General features: G+C 43.2%; 1 long non-coding RNA gene and 1 other non-coding gene across 2 annotated transcripts; both read right to left on the bottom strand.

The window, feature by feature from the left end:
• Positions 1-1,072: 1,072 nt before the first annotated feature.
• On the bottom strand, positions 1,073-5,717 carry LOC137767115 (uncharacterized). The gene is made up of 3 exons (XR_011074484.1): positions 5,639-5,717; positions 4,006-4,205; positions 1,073-1,212 (listed from the first exon to the last, which is right to left on the bottom strand). It is a non-coding gene; the product is annotated as an uncharacterized lncRNA (long non-coding RNA).
• Positions 2,611-2,682, bottom strand: TRNAD-GUC (transfer RNA aspartic acid (anticodon GUC)). Its single transcript has one exon. It is a non-coding gene; the product is annotated as a tRNA-Asp (tRNA).
• Positions 5,718-8,955: the final 3,238 nt, after the last annotated feature.

Here is an 8,955-nt window from a genome sequence, read left to right as displayed (position 1 = left end):
CTGAATTTGGGATGATTCATTGTCTATTCAGGTATTCAACAGATGCAGGCACATCAAGTTGTTTGTGGAGTTTTAATCCACTGCTTCTGAGGCTGCTGGGAGAGATTTCCCTTTCTCTTCTTTGTTCGCACCGCTCCCGGGGTTCAGCTTTGGATTTGGACCCGCCTCTGTGTGTAGGTCGCCTGAGGGTGTCTGTTCCCTGTCCAGACAGAACTGGGTTAAGGGAGCAGCTGCTTTCGGGGCTCTGGCTCACTCGGGCGGTGTGGGGGGGAGGGAAGGATACGGATGCAGGGCAAGCCTGCGGCGGCAGAGGCCAGCGTGACGTTGCACCAGCCCGAGGCGTGCCGTGCGTTCTCCCGGGGAAGTTGTCCCCGGATCACGGGACCCTGGCAGTGGCGGGCTGCACCGGCTCCCGGGAGGGGCGGTGTGGAGAGTGACCTGTGCTCGCACACAGGCTTTTTGGTGGCGGCAGCAGCAGCCTTAGCGTTTCATGCCCGTCTCTGGGGTCCGCGCTGATAGTCGCGGCTCACGCCCGTCTCTGGAGCTCGTTTAGGCGGCGCTCTGAATCCCCTCTCCTTGCGCACCGCAAAACAAAGAGGCAAGAAAAAGTCTCTTGCCTCTTAGGCAGCTGCAGACTTTTTCCCGGACTCCCTCCCGGCTAGCTGTGGCGCACTAACCCCTTCAGGCTGTGCTCATGCCGCCAACCCCAGTCCTCTCCCTGCCATCCGACCAAAGCCTGAGCCTCAGCTCCCAGCCCCCGCCCGCCCTGGCGGGTGAGCAGACAGGCCTCTCGGGCTGGTGAGTGCTGGGCGGCACCAAGCCTCTGTGCGGGAATCTCTCCGCTTTGCCCTCTGCACCCCTGTGGGTGCGCTCTCCTCCGTGGCTCCGAAGCTTCCCCCCTCTGCCACCCGCAGTCTCCGCTCGCGAAGGGGCTCCTAGTGTGTGGAAACCTTTCCTCCTTCACGGCTCCCTCCCACTGGTGCAGGTCCCGTCCCTATTCTTTTGTCTCTGTTATTTCTTTTTTCTTTTGCTCTACCCAAGTACGTGGGGAGTTTCTTGCCTTTTGGGAGGTCTGACGTCTTCTGCCAGCGTTCAGTGGGTGTTCTGTAGGAGCAGTTCCACGTGTAGATGTATTTCTAATGTATCTCTGGGTAGGAAGGTGATCTCCGCGTCTTACTCTTCCGCCATCTTGCCCCGAGTCCATCCAGATTTCTTGAAAGAAAAAAAATAAATGTATGTCATGTTTAAATAACTTTTATTTTAGAGCCTTCTGTTACTCTGTGCTCACAGCTGAACCTAGTTCCATCTACTAAAGCCCTTAAGGAATTAAACAAAAACAGCTAGGCTTCCTGGAGGGGTTCAAGTGGATGCTATCCAACATCCAATTCTATGAACACAGACATCCAATTCTCTCCTCTTCTCTTTCTCTCTGTCTCTGTCTCTCTCTCATGCAACATTTTTTTTAATGTCAAATTTCATACATACAAGCAGCACCATACAGAACAGTCCCAATGTTTGCTAAATCCCTGTTTAGTCCAAGTCCTGATCACTGTCTACACAGTCTGTTGTGGGTTTCTCTATGGGTCAGGTAGTGTTAGCTTTAGCTTGTGTCTTCCTCTGCTCTGTAGGACAGAAGAAAACAGTCCTCTGGGTGGGTCCATCTTTACCTTGATAAGATTAAAATAATGTCTGAAGAGCTCTAAAAGAGTCATAAATGATCTCCAAATATAATGTTTACTTTTGTTCACAAAAAGATACAGATACACTATAGCATATCTTCTCCATAAGGGTGTGAGGCATGGGACAGACCTAATATTCTTATGCTCCCCACTAAAAAAGGTATCTCTGTGTTCCAAGTTATAATCTGTTATGAAATAAATGTTTCTGTCCCCCTAAAGTTTATATGTTGAAGCCCCAACCCCCAGTGTAGTTGTATTTGGAGATGAGGCCTCTGAGGAAGTCATTAAGGTTAAATAAGGTCATAAGAGTAGGGCCCTGATCTGATAGGATTAGTGTCCTTATAAGAAGAGACACCAGAGACATACCTCTCTCTCTCTCCTCACACACACACACACAAACACAGAGTGAGGAAAGCCCCTGTGAGGATGCAGCAAGAAGGCGAACATCTGCAATCCAGGAAGAGAGTTCTCACCAGAAACGGATTAGCCAGAACCTTGATCTTGAACTTCTGGCCTCCAGAATTGTGAGAAAATACATTTTTGTGGTTTAAGCCACCCAATCTGTGGTATTTTGTTATGGCAGCCTGAGCAGACTAACACATACTCCAAAAGGATAGTGTGGAGAAGAAGATCCTGCTTCAGCATCATTTTCCAATTGTCCTCTGATAAAAACCACTTTAACACTGACCTGGTCATAAGCTGGCTTCACATACTCTGGACCTGCTTGATATTTCAACTTGACTCTTACTCTCACGAGCAATTTTTTGGGTTCTTGGAGGCTCCCTGCTAGGGTGCCTTCTGACTGCAACTCCTTCTGTGACATGTAGAATGACCAATCATCCTGAATTGCCTGGGACTGAGGGGTTCCTGGGACTCAAGATTTTTTTTTTTTTTTAATTTTGGCTGAGCCGCGCAGCTAGCAGGATCTCAGTTCCCTGACCAGGGATCGAACCTGGGCCACGGCAGTGACAGCGCTGAATCCTAACCACTAGGCCACCAGGGAACTCCCAAGATTTTTAATACTAAAGCAGGGAGAGTTCCAGGCAAACTTGGAAAAGCTGGTCACCCTAGATGGGCGATGCATTCTATTCCCCCAGTTACTGCTCCATTTACAGCTCCAAATTTTCTAATAATCCACACCACACAGATTCTCTCTTTTGGAGCCCCATCTCCCTTCCAGGCAGGCCTCTTGGGAAAGAGTCAAAAAGGCTCCAGGCAAGCTCTCTCTTTCTCTCATGTGCCCCACATCTGGTGCATGAGAAATACTCAAACATCATTTGCCCTGGTGGGAGTGACAGCTGATCCCAACATAGCAACTCTCCTTTGCTCCTGTGCCAAAACCTCTTACCGACCCATTTCTCCTACACTTAGGATTTCCCAGATGCGAGTCAGAAACTATCGTACTTCTCAAAACCCAGGGGACATATATCAAGCTCTCTGAGTAGTGCCGTTGAAGCCTCACTCACCAGACTTGAAGGGGCATGGGAAAGCATAACAATGGCTCTCTCCAAAACTCCTCCTCATGAAATCAACTCTTTCAAAAATCTTCTTTTAAGCCTGAAACTGGTGAAAAGTTCCAATAATTGAAAAACTAGTTCTTGGATTGTGGTGACCAAATAGAGGGAGCAAAATTGACCAAAAGTCCAAGATTCTGCCACATTTGCACCAAAAGCCAAGCTTCCAATGGGCTACTCCAGCCAATGACCGAGTGCAGCACAGATAATAAGGCAGGCTCTTCCCTAGGAGGACTCCTCTGACAGTGATTTTCGCTTATGGATCCCCAACAGCCTTGCTGAATCTACCTTAGACTGTGTAGAAGTCTAGGACACTTCCACCAACCTTCCCTCCTTCTCTCCTTCACTCAGTTTCAGACTTGCATCACAGTTGAATGGCTCTCCCAGCCTTCCCGGCTCCCTCCCCATTCTCTCTCACAAGTGTTTCCTCTAATAAAACTCTTGCACATTTAATTTCATCTTAACAACCACCTCTCAAAGGACCCAGACTAACACAAAGATATTTCCTTCAAAAACATGCATCTTGTCAGCACCTCACTTTGGTGTTTCATAGTTGTTGCACTGTAATGCTGCAGGCAAAACTTCCAATTCAATATCCATTTAGGCCATTAATCATGAGATGAATGAATGATATGGTAAGAGGGAGCACCATGGAAAATGATGGGATTTTACTTTATATTTCTTGTTGTTCAGTGACTCCCAGTTTTGTTAAAATATATGTTTAATTTGTAAAAGTATAAAGTGAATTTTGGCCAGAGTTATCATTGTGGGTGCTGAGTGTGTGAGTGGAGACACTGTATATGTGAATCTACCTTTGGATGGGCAACTGGGCTTGCGCCAGGACTCGGATGAGACAGTTGCTACATGCCACCTTGGAATTCCAAAGTAAACTCAACGCCAATATCAGATTCTTCCTTTATTCCTCCACCTTTTCTTCTTCCCCTGATTTCTTCTCATTTCTCTCTTCTATCTTTCCACCATATTTCTTGTTGTGCTACTGCTTGAGAGGTCACTAAAAAGCAATAGTAGGAAGTGGAATTTAGGGAGAGAATAGAGAATGAAGTCTTTATTTTGTATAGTCTGAAAAAAGATAAATTACTTAAATCTGTACCCCAAAGAAGGCAGAATAAAAATAGCTTTCTATACTTGTTCCCTAGAATTTCAAGAACCCCAATTACCTTCCCCTCTTTTTTCTTTAGAAGAAAAACTTTTGATTGTAGTATATTTTTTATATAACAGTTCGTGAAAAACATCAATTTTTACTCATTTGTTTCATTTTTCCTGTGAGGCTTGTTGACCCAAACTGTATTTTGATAATACCCTGACAAAACCTCAATGCTCTTCCAGGCAAACAGGATTCCCCTATGTGACTTGCACCAAGGACTGTCATCTGTCAAAATGTGACAACATATCTTTGTCTTCATTATGATGTCAGGCAATTAAAAAGGTTTTACTGTGGACAATTTGTCTATATGAAAAAGATATAGCAGATATGGAAAACAGAAAGTAGACGAATATAAAAGAAATGAAAGGATTCAATGGCCACTCTTCAAGTACTATCACTGTTAAGTTTGATGTATTTGTTAGTGCTTTTTTCTATGCATAATGTTTTTACAAAAATATGACCTTAGTGGCTATTCACACGTTGTTATTTGAGGGTTTATGTAGACATAAGATCAAAGGATTGATTCTCCGTCACATTCTAAAGAAACAGAAACCAGAAGAAACATAATTGACTCGGTGGAAAGTCCAAGATAACACTTGTCAAGCCCTTTGTTAAGGCCAGAGACTGCATTTGATGATGGTGACCTCCAGTTGTCTTAATAGTCCCGAATTTACACGTACCTGGCAGGAGTTAAAATGTTTCCCCGAGCCAAATAGCCAGTGCCAGTTTCCTCAGTTAACCTGCACTGTGAGGGCTGGTGCAGGGTCAAGGGGTAGGAGACCAAGCGAAATCCCAGGTCATCGGGATAGCAATGGTGACCCGGGCACACGCTCGGCCTTGTGCCCACCGTAAAATGCACAAGGGTTGTGACTCGGCCCCACTTCTAGGGCAACAGGATGCAGAGCTGAAGGTAAACAGCCCTTGGCAGAAGTGGCTCACCAGGATAACAAGCACCAGGGGTTTGAACTTTTCTAAATAGAAGCACAAAGCAGGAGGTTTCAAACACAGGTTCTGCAGCCAGAATGACGGGGTTACACCAGCTTCACCAAATACTAGCTCTATTATCTTAAATCACTTGCCCTCTCTTAGCCTTAGCTTTCCCGTACATAAGATGGAAATGATAATATTTCTTTCTCTTGGGACTGTTGTTGAAGAAGGGATTAAGTGGTATGGCAATGCTGGTGTTAAGCACAATGCCAGACACGTGATATCTATTCTAGGGAGTTGATTGTCACAAAGTCCCCGACCTTCACCCGCCACGAACAGCTTCCCTTCCGCACCGGCTTCCGGCTGTCCGTTCACCTCAGTCCCTCTCAGCCGAACGCGATCCTTCCGCGCTAGCGTCACTTCCGGGAGAGTCTACGCGGCTCCTCGACACACCCGGATGCAGTTATCGTGGCTGCTATCAGTGATGGACCGCAATGGAGGTCGAGTCAAGAGTTGCTCGGAAAGCGCTCAGAGTTTGGGGCTTCAAGGAGGCCTGTCAAAGGACAAAGGATGAGGTCGCTGGGCGGCAGGGTGTCCCAAAGGGTCCTAGAAACTGCGCCTCCGCGATTCCTATTAACTTGCCGCCAAGTTTTTCTAGAGGAGTCGCTCCTCTTGGCAGGGTGGAGCCTCGCTTCCTACCCAGCACTTCTTTGTGTGCCGGGTTTTTGTTCCGGTCTTTCCCAGCTACCTAGGAGCTGAGGGGGCAGTGCGGTGGCTGGCCGGGGAGGAAGGGGTGGGCCGGAGTCTAGAACAGAGAGAGGTGGGGCGCGCTGGCGACTCTGAGGCGGTCTAGGCTGGGGGCGCCCTAGAGTGCAGCCCCGAACTGCCGCCCCTCTGGAGTCTGGCCCCTAGAGGCTGAGATGCTTCTCACCAAGGGGCGCTCCGAGTAAGCCATAGAGCTCTTCCCTGCCGACCCAACTTTACTCAACTTTGATCTTCAAAAACATCTAGGATATGTATTGATGTAATGCAGTATGTGATTGGTTTGTGTTTGTGTCTGTGTGTGTGTGTGTGTGTGTGTGTGTGTGTCCCAAATACAAGCAAACTAATAATGTTAGTAAGTTTCAGAATAGGGAAAGTTCGCATGTTGAGTCATGTGGTGGTTTTCTTTTAAGGTTTAAATTTGGATAACATGCTAGTTAGTGCTTACGAGATTTTACCAAAAACATTCTTTTATTGAGCTTTGCTGCTGTGGAGTTGTCATGATGAAACACGAAGATGCCAGAATTGTACCTCACGATAAGGCTTTAATTGCCAGAAGGTTCTGAAAGTGCAACAGTAATTCTAGGTATAGATATATTAATTTGAGTTAGTTCTCTTGCAGGGTGCCCTATAGGTTTTGTCATCGGGTGAAACAGGAACAAATGTGAGTTGATTAATATTTCCTAGTAGTTAAAATTACTTCTTAAGTGCTTAATTACTTATTAAGTAATTTTAAGAAGTTAAAATTACTTCCTAAATGCTTAACTGTATATCTGTTGGATTCCAAATCTCAATTGAAACCATTTTTATTTGTCTGAAATAGGTAATGAGCTGATAATGTGTAAAGACATACAGAATATTACTATTTTTATAGAAACAAAAATATGGAAACTAATATTTAAAGCAGGTTGATTCAATGTAATATAATGTGTTGTAATTTGGATTTTCACTTAAACTCTCAAAATTAAAAGAGCTGACCTAGAAAGTCTTAAACATGAAGAAAATAAAAAAGAAATGTGAACATTTACCCCTTCTCTGAATATTCTGTTGTTTGAGCGGAAAATAAATGACATTAGAAAGCACCTGGGATTTGTTTTTACAATTACATACTATGTGCAAAGCACTGAGTTGAGAACGGATGAGAAAGTGCTTTGTAATATATAAAGTAATATATAAATCATAACAGTTATTATTCTGACTCTTCTGGCCAAATCATGTCTCCCTGTGGTGCATTTTAAGCTCCAAAATGTGTAGTTCTTGTACTAGTATTAATATATACAGTTGTCGTAGTATTTTAAAGAAACCAAAAATGAATGCTCTGTTATACATTTTAAATGTTTTTCCTTGTTTATGTGTTCTTTGAGGTTGCATTTACAAGTGCATTTGTACACATTAGAGTACTGGTAATTTGATGGTCAGGGGTGGAGGGGGAGATTCTTACTTTTTGTATGGTTTCTTGCAGGTAGGTCTGCTGGGGTCTTGGCACAGTACCACATGGACCTGGACAAAAGCATTGTTAAGGTGGACATTTTTATTACACTAATCAGTTCAAATGTTTGACCAGTTTATTTAGTTTTCTGATACTTTAACCAAATAACTAGATGTGAGCTTCATATAGTGATCTGTATTTGTGGGATAATTCATGATCAGTTTATTTCCTACCAAATGTAAAGTTTGATCTCAAATAGTTAACTTTTTTGGAGCACTTACCATTTGCTAATCTCTGTGTTAAGTCCTATACATGCATTATCTCACTTAATACTTAAAGTAACATATTAATTAGGTCTCTTAAACTTCCTATTTTACAAGTAGAGAAATGAGGCAAAGAGGGATTAAGATCCTTGCCCCTGGTCCCAAAGTTAGAGCCATGTACTTGAGGCTTTCCTTCCATTAACTGAAGACTTAGGTAGAAGAAGAATGAGATTGGAACTCAGACCTGGACTCTTGTCCTACCTACTCTGCTTTGTGAATTAGGGCAAGTCATTTAACCTCTCTGAATTTCATTTTCCTCTGCTGTAACAGATGAACACTTTGAACTGTTGTACTTTATTGAATCCTGAGTCATCAAAAATCCTTAAAAGGGTGCCTTCACCATTATCTCCTGGATTTTCTTCCAAGCCCCTGACACTCATTCCATAGGTTTTGATGCACACATGCTGGCAGTGACAGCTCTATTGCTGCCTGGTCTGACTGCACGGTAAGATGTGGCTGATTTCAGAGATGTCAGAATGTAAAATACTGTGCATCTTGGAATTGATGACAGACCGTAGGTGATCTCTGAGCTCCTTTTCAACCTCAGTTCTATGACATTTGTGACTTAATAACATTTTATTGCTGGTTTATGTATTTTTTAATGTAAATGATTCAAGATAAAACATAAGCTTCTTGGTAGTGGAAAAGTAAGAATCATGTCTGTCTTTTTCACCTCTGAATCCCCAATAGCTAGAACAATGCCTAGCATGTAGTAAATGCTCAATAAATATTTAGTGAATGAATTAAGCAAATCTTCATTTCATATTGCAAATACAACTTTTTAAAAAATTGTGTTCTACTTGAAGTTGACGTAAAATATAATAGTATCAACAGTGCAAAAATATTTTGCTAACATTTTTTTGAATGCAAAAGTGCACTGTTAAAAAACAGTGGTGTTTCTTTCCAAACATCTTTTCTGCTTACTGTTGTTGATTGTCATCAAATGTGGAGTACATTGTTAAAAAAAATTTTTTTAAACTTTATTGAAGTGTAGTTGATTCACAATGTTGTGTTAATTTGGAGTATGTTTTGGTCCTTGAAGAGGATGATAAAAATTGAAATGCCAACATAGAGACTTTTTAACAAGGAATCACAGAGATCTTCAATTTAACGAAAGTTGGAAAATGTTATTTCATATCTTTATTAACTTTTTATG

Source organism: Eschrichtius robustus, chromosome 7 (assembly GCF_028021215.1).
Source record: "Eschrichtius robustus isolate mEscRob2 chromosome 7, mEscRob2.pri, whole genome shotgun sequence".
NCBI lineage: Eukaryota > Metazoa > Chordata > Mammalia > Artiodactyla > Eschrichtiidae > Eschrichtius > Eschrichtius robustus.
The sequence above is the reverse complement of the archived record's forward strand: the minus strand, read 5'-3'. Positions and strand labels throughout refer to the sequence as shown.